Below are 14,092 nucleotides of genomic sequence, written 5' to 3' on the forward strand. Positions count from 1 at the left end.
TACAACTATCCCTTACTACCCCTGCCTTTTTCATATCATGCAACATTTCCTTGGGTTTTTGGTAATGTGCTGGTGGTACGGGTCTGTAACGCTCTTTAATGGGTGGATGGTTACCGGTGGGTATGTGATGTTTAGTGTTGAGCGAGCACTAAAATGCTCGGGTGCTCGAAGCTCGGGCCGAGCTCACCGTGATACTCGGGTGCTCGACCCGAGCAACGAGCCCAATGTTAGTCTATGGGAGACCCGAGCATTTTTGCGGCGGCACCCCCGGCAGTCTGTAGAAAGCCTAAAAAGTGCCCAAAACGATAGTGACGGTGCTCAAAAGACATGGGGGCAGCATGGGGATCGCCCCTGGAAGCATTTCTGACCCCAAGGTCACTGCTGTCAACAACGTGGTCAGAGGTATTAAGCCACTTTTACGGGCTCACAATAAAAAGTTCAAAAACTAAACTGAAAGTGCTTTCCTGTGAAATATGTTAAGGAATTTCCTTTCCAGGGTAAAGACTTGTGTATAAGGTAAAATAAATAACCAAAAACAAAAATACTCCTCCATACCTTGGGCTATGTTCACAAGAAGGATTTTTCATGCGTTTTTGCACTTTTGTATTGCTTTCAACCGTGACAAATGCATTCACCGGGAAATGTCATTTTAACATTTTACAACCTTATCTGGCCATGTGCTGTGTGACACATGCATACAGTGCTGAAAAGACATGGGAACAGCATGGGGAAGACCCCTGGGACCCTACCTCTCTAACTACACCAGCAGTTCTTTTTGGTATGTTTATACCCTCCACTGCGGCTCCTCTAGCATTTCCTCCACATTTTCTTCTACAGCTGCTCGCTATTTTCTTCCTCATCCCTCCTCTTTCTCATTATATCCCCCCTTGTTTTATCCTGTCCTCCCTATCCTGTACTGTGTACAACATCCAATTTCTTTTGATATTCACCTTGCACAGTACCAGTGATATCACATTTACCTGCTCTTTCTCGTGGTCTCACACACTTTCTACAAAAATCTCTTTCCCCTTTTTAAACTCCCCCCTCCCCCACTCCTTCTTTTCCATATGTTTCTCCCTTCCTTCCCCCTTTTTTTATCATCAGATTGCTTTATCCATTTATCTAATATGCCCTTTAGGCACTATGTTTTTTTTCCAACTGCCAATTGTATTTCGTGATTACTACTATTATCTTTGTAAGCTATGTTTTGTCCTTATCATTATTGTTTATAATGAATCATATTTCCCGACAAAACCTTACATTGTTTTTTATCTTCTACAGCCAACTGAAGAAGGTCATTATGACCGAAACGTTTTGTTGTTATATTGCTGTGTGTTTATCATGCTAAAATAAATTTTCACATATAAAGGACATTTTGAGTGCCGAGGTTTCTTGAACTGTGTCCTAAAGGGTTCGGCCCCTGCTCGAGCACCTACAAAGGGAGTGCAGTGATATTTATTTTCACTATCAGTAGCTTAGCAAGACGGTTTTAATGCCCCTTACAAGAGCCATACAGTACAGCATCTTAAAAACATTATTCCCATTATTGGGGAGTGGGTCTCCCATAGTCTTTACTTATGCCTTCCAAGGAAAAGCTGCCAAAAATAAGGACGGAGAAACTTGCAATGCCCCTTACAAGAGCCATGCAGTACAGCATATTACAAACATTATTCCCATTATTGGGGAATGGGTCTCCCATAGTCTTTGCTCATGCCTTCCAAGCAAAAGCTGCCAAAAATTAGGACGGAGGAACTTGCAATGCCCCTTACAAGAGCCATGCAGTACAGCATATTACAAACATTATTCCCATTATTGGGGAGTGGGTCTCCCATAGTCTTTGCTCATGCCTTCCAAGCAAAAGCTGCCAAAAATTAGGATGGAGGAACTTGTAATGCCCCTTACAAGAGCCATGCAGTACAGAATATTACAAACATTATTCCCATTATTGGGGAGTGGGTCTCCCATAGTCTTTGCTTATGCCTTCCAAGCAAAAGCTGCCAAAAATTAGGACGGAGGAACTTGCAATGCCCCTTACAAGAGCCATGCAGTACAGCATATTACAAACATCATTCCCATTATTGGGGAGTGGGACTCCCATAGTCTTTGCTTGTGCCTTCCAAGCAAAAGCTGCCAAAAATTAGGAGGAAATGCAATGCCCGTTCGAAGAGTCGTGGAGGTTAGAGTTAATTAAAAACAACATTTCAATGCCCCTTGGAAGAGCTGTGGAGTTCAGAGTGGTTTAACAAGACGCTTTTAATGCCCCTCGGAAGAGACGTGGAGGTCCCAGTAGCTTAACAAGACGGTTTTAATGCCCCTCAGAAAAGACATGGAGGTCGCAGTAGCTTAACAAGACGGTTTTAATGCCCCTTGGAAAAGTGGTGGAGATCACAGTAGCTTAACAAGACCGTTTTAATGCCCCTTGGAAGAGACGTGGAGGTCCCAGTAGCTTAACAAGACGCTTTTAATGCCCCTCGGAAGAGACGTGGAGGTCGCAGTAGCTTAACAAGACGGTTTTAATGCCCCTTGGAAGAGACGTGGAGGTCGCAGTAGCTTAACAAGATGGTTTTAATGCCCCTTGGAAAAGTGGTGGAGGTCGCAGTAGCTTAACTTGACGGTTTTAATGCCCCTTACAAGAGCCGTACAGTACAGCATCTTAAAAATATTATTCCCATTATTGGGGAGTGGGTCTCCCACAGTCTTTTCTTATGCCTTCCAAGCAAAAGCTGACAAAAATAAGGACGGAGGAACTTTCAATAATGGCAACACGGACCACGGTCACCCTGGTGGCATAGTGGTGGTGGAGGCTGAGGATAAGGAGAAGAACATAAAACAGCCGAAATGAGGAAGCGTATACCCATGTGTGGGTGTGAAGCGGTGCATGTGAATACACATCCCAAAATAACACAGTGGATTTGACTTTATGTTACTCTGCTGTCGTTTGGTGGTGATGAGAAGTCTGGCCCAATCCAGCCCTTGTTCATTTTGATAAGGGTCAGTTTGTCAGCATTGTCAGTTGACAGGCGAGTGCGCTTATCAGTTATTATTCCCCCAGCGGCACTAAAAACACGCTCCGATAACACGCTAGCGGCAGGGCAGGCCAGGACCTCCAAGGCGTACAGAGCGAGTTCATTCCAAGAGTCCAGCTTGGATACCCAATAATTAAAAGGCACAGAGGAATCACGGAGGACGCTGGTAGGGTCGGCAAGGTACTCCCTCACCATCTTTTGAAACTTTCCACTCCTTGTGAGAGTACTCAGGGTCTGTCCGAAGGGAGGGTCTGAGAAAACTGTCCCAGAACATTGACAGTATTCCCCTGCCTCTGCTGGATTGGAGTTGCGTTTCTCTCGCATGTACGCCTTGGTTGGGCAACAAACTGTGACCTCTGCCACTAGCGTGTTCAGATGGGAATTTTTTAACAGTTCTGCAGCAAGGGCCTTCTGGTACTGCCCCATTTTTGTAGACCTCTCCACCTCAGGAATAAGAGAGTGAAAGTTCTCCTTGTAGCGGGGGTCTAAAAGTGTCACCAACCAGTAATGACTGTCACCCAAAATTTTGACAACGCGAGGGTCACGGTTAAGGCAGCGTAACATAAAGTCAGCCATGCGTGCCAGACTGGTAACGGGCAAGACTTCCGTGTCCTCACCAAGATGACGACTGACCATGCTCTCCTCCTCCTCCTCCTCCCCCCTGTCCTCAGGCCACCCACGCTGAACCAACGGTATGACAGTTGTACAGGTACTACCGTCTACAGCGCATGCTACAAGGTCCTGTTCTTCCTCCTCCTCCTCTCCCTCATTGTCCCCCCAATGCACGTTGGGATGAGATGAGGCTGGGCTGTGTGTAATTGACCGCTACGGCTTCTTGATCCATCTCATCATACTCTGGCTGCAATGCCTCCTCTTTAATTCTCTGCAGAGAGCGTTGCAAAAGACAGACAATTGGAATGCAGACGCTAATGATGGCGTCATCGCCACTCACCATCTTGGTGGACTCCTCAAAGTTTGTCAAGATGGTACATATGTCAGACATCCAGGTCCACTCCTGAGGTCTTATGTGTGGAGTCTGACCTGAATATCGATGGCCTTGTTGCAGCTGGTACTCCACAACTGCTCTTTTCTGCTCACAAATCCTTTGCAACATGTGGACGGTAGAGTTCCAACGTGTGGAGACATCACACACCAGTCGGTGTGACGGAAGCTGCAAACAACAACACAGCAAGGGCGGCGGAAGCTGTAGCCGACTTGCGAAAATGAGCTGACCTACTTTGACGAGCAGATCTGGCAACTCGGGGTACGATTTAAGAAACCGCTGAACCACGAGGTTAAGCACATGAGCCAGGCATGGTACGTGTGTGATCTCGCCTCTCCTCAGAGCCGCCACCAGGTTACGGCCATTGTCACACACGACCATGCCGGGATGTAGGTTCAGCGGTCTCAGCCACAGATCTGCCTGCTCTTTCACAGCTGTCCACAACTCACAAGCAGTGTGAGGTTTATCACCTAAGCTTATGAGTTTCAGCACAGCCTGTTGCCGCTTGGCGGAGGCAGTACTGCAATGCTTCCAGCTTGTAACTGATGTGGTGATATCTGAGATGGAGGCTGAACATGAGGAGGAGGAGGAGGATGCGCAGGAGCTGTACACTGTGGGGGCAACTCTGACTGACATAGGGCCCGCAATCCTCGGTGTGGGGAGGATGTGTTCCGTCCCAAGGTCCGACTGGGTCCCGGCTTCCACTATGTTTACCCAGTGTGCCGTCAGGGAGATGTACCGTCCCTGGCCACAAGCACTTGTCCACGTGTCCGTTGTCAGGTGGACTCTCCCAGTAACTGCGTTGTTGAGGGCACGGCAGATGTTTTGGGACACGTGCTTGTGTAGTGCGGGGATGGCACACCGGGCAAAATAGTGTCGACTGGGGACCGAGTACCGAGGGATGGCCACCGCCATAAGGTTGCGGAAGGATTCCGTCTCCACCAGCCTAAAAGGCAGCATTTCCAATGCAAGCAGTCGTGAAATGTGCGAATTTAGGACTGTGGCCTGTGGGGCGTTGGCTGCGAATTTCCGCTTTCATTCAAAGTTCTGGGATATGGACAATTGAACGCTGCGGTGGGACGTGGACGTGGACGTTGATGCTGTTTCTTGAGAAACTGCCATAACAAGTGAAGACTGAGAGGAGGGGGCATCTTTGCATGCAGTATGGACAGGGGATTGCCTTGCACACACAACAGGGGGTTCTATTGCACGCACAACAGTGGAAGAAGCAGTGGTGACACCCGTTGACACTGGTCGTGGATCCTGGGTTTCGCCCCACAAAGTCGGGTGCTTTGCTGCCATGTGCCTGATCATGCTGGTGGTGGTCAGGCTGGTAGTTTTGTCACCTCTGCTGATGCTGGCATGGCAGGTGGTACAAATGGCCTTTTTGGGGTTATCAGCAGAGTCTTTAAAAAATTCCAGACTCTGGAAGACCTACAGGTTGTACTGGCAACGTCCCTCGTGTTGGTGTTACGGGGAACTGTTGCCTGCCTTCTGTGTGCGGCTACCACACTGCTTCTTCCTGCCTTTTGGGGTACTCTGTCTCCCTCACCCTGTGTGCTGCTGGCCTCGCTCTGCATGTCCTCCTGCCACGTTGGGTCAGCTACTAGATCATCCACCACAGATATATTTGTGTCTGAACAATCAGGAGACACTATTACTGTTTTTCTTTACGGCAAAAAATGCCAAAAACAGGATAATAGAGATTTTTCACCGTGGAACGGCAAAACCACAGTTATAATTTAGTTTTGTATAGCAGACTCTTTTAAACAGATATATTGGTGTTTGAACAATCAGGAGACACTATTACTGTTTTTCTTTGCGGCAAAAAATGCCAAAAGCAATATAATAGAGATTTTTCACCATGGAACGGCAAAACCACAGTTATAATTTACTTTTGCATAGCAGACTCTTTTAAACAGATATATTGGTGTCTGAACAATTACGGAGACACTTCATTTTTTTTTTTACGGCAAAAAATGCCAAAAGCAGGATAATAGAGATTTTTTACCGTGAAATGGCAAAACCACAGTTATAATTTACTGGTCTCTACCAGACTCTTTTAAACAGATATATTTGTGTCTGAACAATCAGGAGACACTATTACTGGTTTTCTTTACGGCAAAAAATGCCAAAAGCAGAATAATACAGAGATTTGACCCGTGGAACTGCAAAACCACAGTTCAATTTCTCGGGCCTACACCAGACTATTTTCAACAGATATATTTGTGTCTGAACAATCAGGAGACACTATTACTGTTTTTCTTTACGGAAAAAATACCAAAAGCTGGATAATAGAGATTTGTCACCGTGGAACGGCAAAACCACTGTTATAATTTACTGGTGTATACCAGACTTTTTTAATTAGATATATTTGCGGCTGAACAGTGAGCGGCACACTCAAACTGTTTTTTTTCAAGGTAAAAATGGCCCAAAAGTGGATAATACAGAGGTTTGAACCGTGGAACTGCAAAACCACACTTCTATTTCTCTGGCCTACACCAGACTATTTTCAACAAATATATTTGTGTCTGAACAATCAGGGAGACACTATTATTTTTTTTTTTTATGGCAAAAAATGCCAAAAGCAGGATAATAGAGATTTTTTACCGTGGAACGGCAAAACCACAGTTATAATTTACTGGTGTATACCAGACTCTTTTAAACAGATATATTTGTTTCTGAACAATCAGGAGACACTATTACTGTTTTTCTTTACAGCAAAAAATGCCAAAAGCAGGATAATAGAGATTTTTCACCGTGGAACGGCAAAACCACAGTTATAATTTACTGGTGTATACCAGACTCTTTTAAACAGATATATTTGTGTCTGAACAATCAGGAGACACTATTACTGTTTTTCTTTACGGAAAAAATACCAAAAGCTGGATAATAGAGATTTTTTACCGTGGCACTGCAAAACCACACTTCTATTTCTCGGGCCTACAGCAGACTATTTTAAACAGATATATTGGTGTCTGAACAATCAGGAGACACTATTACTGTTTTTCTTTACGGAAAAAATACCAACAGCTGGATAATAGAGACTTTTTACCGTGGGGCAGCAAAACCACAGTTATAATTTACTGGTGTACACCAGACTCTTTTAAACAGATATATTTGTGTCTGAACAATCAGGAGACACTATTACTGTTTTTCTTTATGGCAAAAAATGCCAAAAGCAGGATAATACAGAGATTTGACCCGTGGAACTGCAAAACCACAGTTCTATTTCTTGGGCCTACACCAGACTATTTTCAACAGATAAATTTGTGTCTGAACAATCAGGAGACACTATTACTGTTTTTCTTTACAGCAAAAAAATCCAAAAGCAGGATAATAGAGATTTTTCACTGTGGAATGGCAAAACCACATTTATAATTTACTGGTGTATTACAGACTCTTTTAAACAGATATATTGGTGTCTGAACAATCAGGAGACACTATTACTGTTTTTCTTTACGGAAAAAATACCAAAAGCTGGATAATAGAGATTTTTTACCGTGGAAAGGCAAAACCACTGTTATAATTTACTGGTGTATACCAGACTTTTTTAAATAGATATATTTGCGGCTGAACAGTGAGCGACACACTCAAACTGTTTTTTTTTTTAGGTGAAAATGGCCCAAAAGTGGATAATACAGAGGTTTGAACTGTGGAACTGCAAAACCACACTTCTATTTCTCTGGCCTACACCAGACTATTTTCAACAAATATATTTGTGTCTGAACAATCAGGGAGACACTATTAAAAAAAAAATTTTTATGGCAAAAAATGCGAAAAGCAGGATAATAGAGATTTTTTACCGTGGAACGGCAAAACCACAGTTATAATTTACTGGTGTATACCAGACTTTTTTAAATAGATATATTTGCTGCTGAACAGTGAGCGACACACTCAAACTGTTTTTTTTTAGGTAAAAATGGCCCAAAAGTGGATAATACATAGGTTTGAACCGTGGAACTGCAAAACCTCACTTCTATTTCTCTGGCCTACACCAGACTCTATTAAAAAAATATATTTGTGTCTGAACTGTCACAGACACACTTTTTTTTTTTTTTTAGGGGGGGGGGGGCGACACCAAAAGGTTAATAAGATGGGTATTTGTACAGTGTGAAGGAGAAAAAAAAAAAGAAGAGGATTTAGATGAAAAAAAAAGGATTTTTCCTGGCCCCCGAGACCTGTAGCTAAGTCCACCAATTTCAGCAACAGGAGCACACAGGACTGTAATGCAGCATTTGCTGGTATAACCACTGCGTCTCCTATACAGCCAGCCTGATATCTGGGATGGATATTAGTCCTGAGAAGGACTGTTTGTTTGATCTGGCAGCCTTTACAGACCCTACACTAACTGTTTCGCAGTATATATCTCTCCCTAAATCAGCAGCGGTGTCCCTACACTGTCTGATCCCAGCCATCTGTGTCCAAGATGGCGGCGCCCGGTTTTAAATACTCGAGGTGACGCTGTGCGGCCAGCCAATCAATGTAATGTCCACAACCAACATGGCTGCGGCATTACAGTGACAGGCTGGCAATCCCTGTTCATTGGCTCTGTAAAGAGCGCCAAACATGCAGGGCGGAGACCCGAGCTCCCGCCCGAGTAACCCGGAAATGCTCGGTGCTCACCGAGTACCGAGCAGTGTCGAGCATGTTCGCTCAACACTAGTGATGTTGTTCCCCTTTAACCCTTCCAAAATCAAGTGGGTGCTTACTAAACACCTGTTCATATTCCTGAACCACTCTGTAAACACCGTGTTTCTGATGGACAGGAGTGGCGTCAGTCCCAACATGGAGCTGTTGACACCAATCCTCCAGCTGAGCTTCGGAGTCATTGTCCTCCACTGTATCTGGTGGGGTCAAGGATTCCACTGTGTGTATGGCATCATTATTTACAGTATACAATCTAGCAACAGCGGTGTATCTTGGCAATTTAACTTCCTCCTCCCCACAATTTAGGAGACGTATGGGTTCCCTCCCATTGCCTACATCAACTACCCCTAGCAGTTAAGAGTGTAGGTCTGTGCTCTGAGTTTACGGGCTCCACTACCGCCTGGTAGTTCTGTCCCTTGAGACCTATTGTTGCCCTACACCAAATCAGCATCTCACTCATTGGGGGAATCACAATGGGTATCGGGTCTGTCACCCGTACATTAACAATATCACCACCTGTTAGCTTTACCTGTCGCTGGTACAGGAGGGCTCAAATCTCTCTCTGGAGCACCTTCCTCTGGCCTGGTCTGGCAGTGTCAGCAATCTGTTGGAGCAAAAACAACACTTCTCCCAGTTACCAACAATATTTGTACCAAGTATCATATAGAAGTCTGTATCACCAGGGTTAGATTCTATGACAATTAGTCCTTGGTCCACTCTCCCCACCTTCACTGTCACGTCCTTAACCCCTACTAGGTTAAGAGGAAGGCCGTTAGTAGCATACACAGAGAGGTTCGGGGCTAACCGGTGGTACCAGCTTTATGGGCCTGGTTGATTTACTCCTCGGTGTTGGCCCTCGGCCCCAGGGTTTGCCCGTTTAAAGGACAGTTCCGCGCTGTGTGGCCTGCCTTGTGGCAGCGGTAGCAGATGAAGTCTCCTGGAGGGCGACATTGGTCGTTGGTCCTCCAACGGGGTGGCGTTGTCCTCCTACGGGGTGGTGTCATCCTCCTTCTTCTCCTCATCCAGGGGACATCCTCAGGACTGTCGGCGAGTAGGATCCTTCCTTCTGGCTCGGGCTCCGCCTGTAGCTGCAGGGTGCTCAGGACAGTGGCCAGGGTTTTACTCAGCTGACGCACTTCAGAGCGCAGGTTGTCCAGCTCGCTAGGGGGCACTGTTTGCATCTTTGTTTCAGCCGTTAATGAAGGAGCAGTGCGTGCTGCGGGCACTGGGGTGGCCCCACCCTGGTAATGCTGGATAGCAGTCCCTGATGTTTCCAGGGGCTGAAGGCCCTTTATAGCCATGTCCTTCAGGGTGTCAAAGGTGGCATTTGGATGATCTAAGGCCCACCACTGTACGGTTCTGCTCTCCTCCTGGGACCTCAAGCCCCGGATGAATTGTTCTGTCATCATTTTATTCTCATCTTGTATGCTGGCTGGACTAACCTGTTTCAGGGCCCGCAGGGCTTCCTGTAAGCACCAGGCATAGTCCCGGATACTGTCCTCAGGTTTCTGGGTACAGTGGTAGAACCTCATCCGGAGATCTGTCTCAGTGCGGTTTTCAAAGACAGTTTGCAGTCTCTTAAAGATAATGGATACTGATTCCTGGTCTGCGGCTGGCCAGGTTTCAACTTCCCGCTCTGCGGCACCAGTCAATTGACCCAGCACAACAGCGGCTCTCTGTTTACCAGTCATTGAGTACATATCCAGTAAAATGCATATTTTCCTTTTGAATCCAGACAGGGTGTCTGGTTTGCCGTCATACTGGGGAAGCCATTTTGCTCCAAGGATATACGGCAGGGCCATGGGTATCAACGGAATCACGACCCCTGCTGGTGGGGCGGCCGCTCCGGCCTGTGCAGCACCGGGCGCAAGTTGAGCATCAGGAGCGTTATCCGGTGCTCCGGCATCTCGCTGGTCGTCGGCCATGGTTGCGCCCACCTAGTGAACCGTAGCCTACCTCCTGTTTCTTTAATCGGGTAGGCCGCAGCTCTGCAGACGACGGTCTCCTTCCAGGACCTGACGCTTCCAGGTGCTGTGTCAGAGCGCGAGGCGGGGCTTGAGCTTCGCGCGCTTCCAACAGTCACGCCTCTCTGGTTCCCGCGGTTACGCCCCTCTTCTTCCCACGCGGCGACGCGGTAATGGCGGCGATGTTCACCACAGTTAAAACACAGTTCAATTACGGCACACAGTACCCGGTGGCAACGGGCACGAAACCCTGTTTGTGACACCAGGAAGAGTTGACGCGCCCAGGGGATGGGGAAGACTCGGTGCCCGGGCCTTTGCCTAGTTTGGGGATGTCACGGTGGTCGGCTCCCGGGCCCATACCCTGGGGTCACTCTTGAAAAAGGGGATTGGAACTTGGACAGAAATAAAAATAAGGTAAATTGTTTGTGATGCCACCTGTGGTACCTGGTAAGGATTACAAGCGCTGCTGCAGACTTCCAGGGGGTGATGGGATGGCAGCTGGGATGTTTCTGCTCCCCACAGGCGGAGCGGGCCCCCAGGGCAGTGTGGAGTTTGATGGTGGGTGTTGTTGCTGGGGCTTGTAGTGCAGGCGGGATGGCGCAGCAGGAGTAACTGACAGAGACAGGGGATTCGCTTCAATATCTTTACTGGTGCGGATGTCAGGTACGGTCCAGGGTACTCAGTAGGATGGGTGCACTTCAGGACTTCTCCACAGTGAGCGGGTATAAGGCCTCCTGGTCCGTGTCTGCCTCTCTGTATGCTCCTGGCCAGCCTGCAACTGGGCCTAGCTTATGTGTCGTGCTGTTCCTTCACCTGTCGCTTGGTAGTGGGACCTTCTGCTGGCAACCACTATCCCTGGTCGCCGGGGCCTTCGTGGTTCCTGGTCCTGTAATGGGTCTAGCTTCAGGTCTGCCAGGGACTTTTAGTCCTCCTTTAATGCCGGTGGTCCCAACTGGGTATAAAGGACCCTGTAGGCGCGGACCCGGTGTCCGGTTTGTATCTTCGGGGTGAGCCTAGGATGTTATGTTCTGCTACCAGAGCTAAGGAAAGAGAGGAGATCTGTCCCTACGATAGAACTCAGCTGAATCCCTACGATGTAACAGGGAACCTGATCCTGCGATCAGACCTGCTAAAGTCCTAAGCTAGTCTGTACGGAGACCTATAGATGTGGGGAATGAATCCCTACAAGTACTAAGGACTGGGAGGAAAATGGGACACCTCCTAACAGAAATAGTAGCAGACAGACGAACAAACAAAATATATAGAACATAGAGGTCCGTAGACCAAGCAAACTAACAGAGTGAGATACAGAGCACAGGCTAGCTAGAAAGTAGTTATACAATGAAGTCCAGCAAAGCCAGAAGGGCGGAGCAGGATTAAATAGGCCAACAAGGTCATGTGACCAGCAAAGGAAAAAACCTAAGAGCAAGATTCTAACAGTACCCCCCCTTCTAAGAGGATCCTCCGGATCCCCTAGGACCAGGCTTATCAGGAAATCTCCTGTGAAACGCTCTGATAAGTCTGGACGCGGAAACATCATCTGACCTCACCCAAGAGTTATCCTCGGGTCCGAAACCTTTCCAGGCCACAAGATACTGCAAACTACCTCTATACCGTCTAGAGTTAAGGATGCGAGAAATTTCATATTCCCCGTCCTCCACCACCGGAGGAACAGAGGCAGAGGCGTCACCATCCGACACAACAGCTTTTTTTTAACAGAGAGACATGAAATACCGGATTAATTCTCCAGGAGGTAGGAACCTCCAACCTAACAGCAGATTGGTTGACAACCTGAAGCACCTTAAAGGGCCCTACAAACTTGGGCCCAATTTCTTAGAAGGAATCCTCAACCGCAGATTCCTAGAGGACAACCAGACCATGTCACCAACAGCGAACAAAACCTCCTGTCGTTTCCTATCAAAGTAGTCTTTAGATTTTCTGTTGGCCTCCTGAAGATTACCACGCACATCCGTCCAAACTCTCTCCAAATCACCGGAAAAATTCTCCTCCTCAGGCACGGCAGATCCCAACTTGGAGAACGACCCAAACGACGGATGTCTCCCAGAACAACAAAAAAAAGGCGAACAACCAGCAGAAGAAGATGTATGATTGTTCAGAGCAAATTCAGCAAGTGGCAGAAACTCAGACCACCCCTCTTGATTGTCTGCCACAAAACAACGCAAGAACTGCTCAACATCCTGGTTTTTCCTTTCTGTCTGGCCATTAGATTCAGGATGATATCCGGACGAGAACGACAAATGAACTCCCAACCTGTCACAAAAGGCACGCCAAAAACGAGCCACGAACTGAGGACCCCTATCAGAAACAATGTCAGTAGGAACGCCATGAAGTCTGACAATTTCCTTGACAAAGGCCTTAGCGAGAGTTTTAGCGCAGGGCAGTTTGACGAAGGGAACCAAGTGACACATCTTGCTAAAACGGTCCACGACCACCCAGATGACAGTAAAACCTTCAGAGGGGGGAAGGTCAGTTATAAAGTCCATAGCCAAATGTGTCCAAGGAGCACTGGGAACCTCCAAAGGACAAAGCAACCCCGCAGCAGGAGTATGTGAGGACTTAGATCTAGCACATATAGTACATTGACGCACCCACTTAATGACTTCCTTCTGCCATCCAGGCCACCAAAAACTGCGACCCACCAGTCTCTTGGTCTCAGAGATTCCGGGATGACCTGCCAACCGAGATTCGTGACACTCAACAAACAAATCTCTCCTAAAGGTCCCAGGCACAAACAACCTCCCATGAGGAGTGTTAGATGGGGCATTCTCCTGTCCTTTAAGAATCTCATCTTCCAAAACGGAGTCCAAAGCAGCTATCACAACACCTTCTTGTAAAATGTTCTCCTCTTTCTCAGCACCGACTATGGGAGAAAAACTGCGAGACAAGGCATCCGCCTTAACATTCTTAGTACCAGGGATGTAAGTAACGGAGAAATTAAACCGCGAGAAAAACAGTGCCCACCTAGCCTGACGGGCATTCAGGCGCTTGGCAGCATCAAGATATATCAGATTTTTATGATCCGTAAGAACCTGAACGGGAAATTCCGCACCTTCCAAGAAGTGGCGCCAGTGTTCAAATGCGAGTTTAATAGCCAATAATTCCCGATTACCAATATCGTAATTCAGTTCAGTCTCCGAAAAATTTTTTGAAAAAAAGGCACAGGGATGTAATCCATCCCCGTTATCCTGAGACAACACTGCGCCAACCCCCACAGAGGAAGCATCAACCTCAACCAAAAACGGCTTAGTCACATCAGGCTGCATAAGGATGGGAGCAGAGGTGAACCTCTCCTTGAGATACACAAAAGCTTCAATGGCCTCAGAAGACCACTGAACCGCATCAGCACCTTTCCTGGTGAGATCGGTCAGAGGTTTGACAATACTAGAAAAATTTTTTATGAATTTTCTGTAATAATTGGCGAAACCCAG

The sequence above is a fragment of the Phyllobates terribilis genome, unplaced genomic scaffold (assembly GCF_046119375.1).
Source record: "Phyllobates terribilis strain yellow unplaced genomic scaffold, ASM4611937v1 Scaffold_1__5_contigs__length_1240528914, whole genome shotgun sequence".
Classification (NCBI taxonomy): domain Eukaryota; kingdom Metazoa; phylum Chordata; class Amphibia; order Anura; family Dendrobatidae; genus Phyllobates; species Phyllobates terribilis.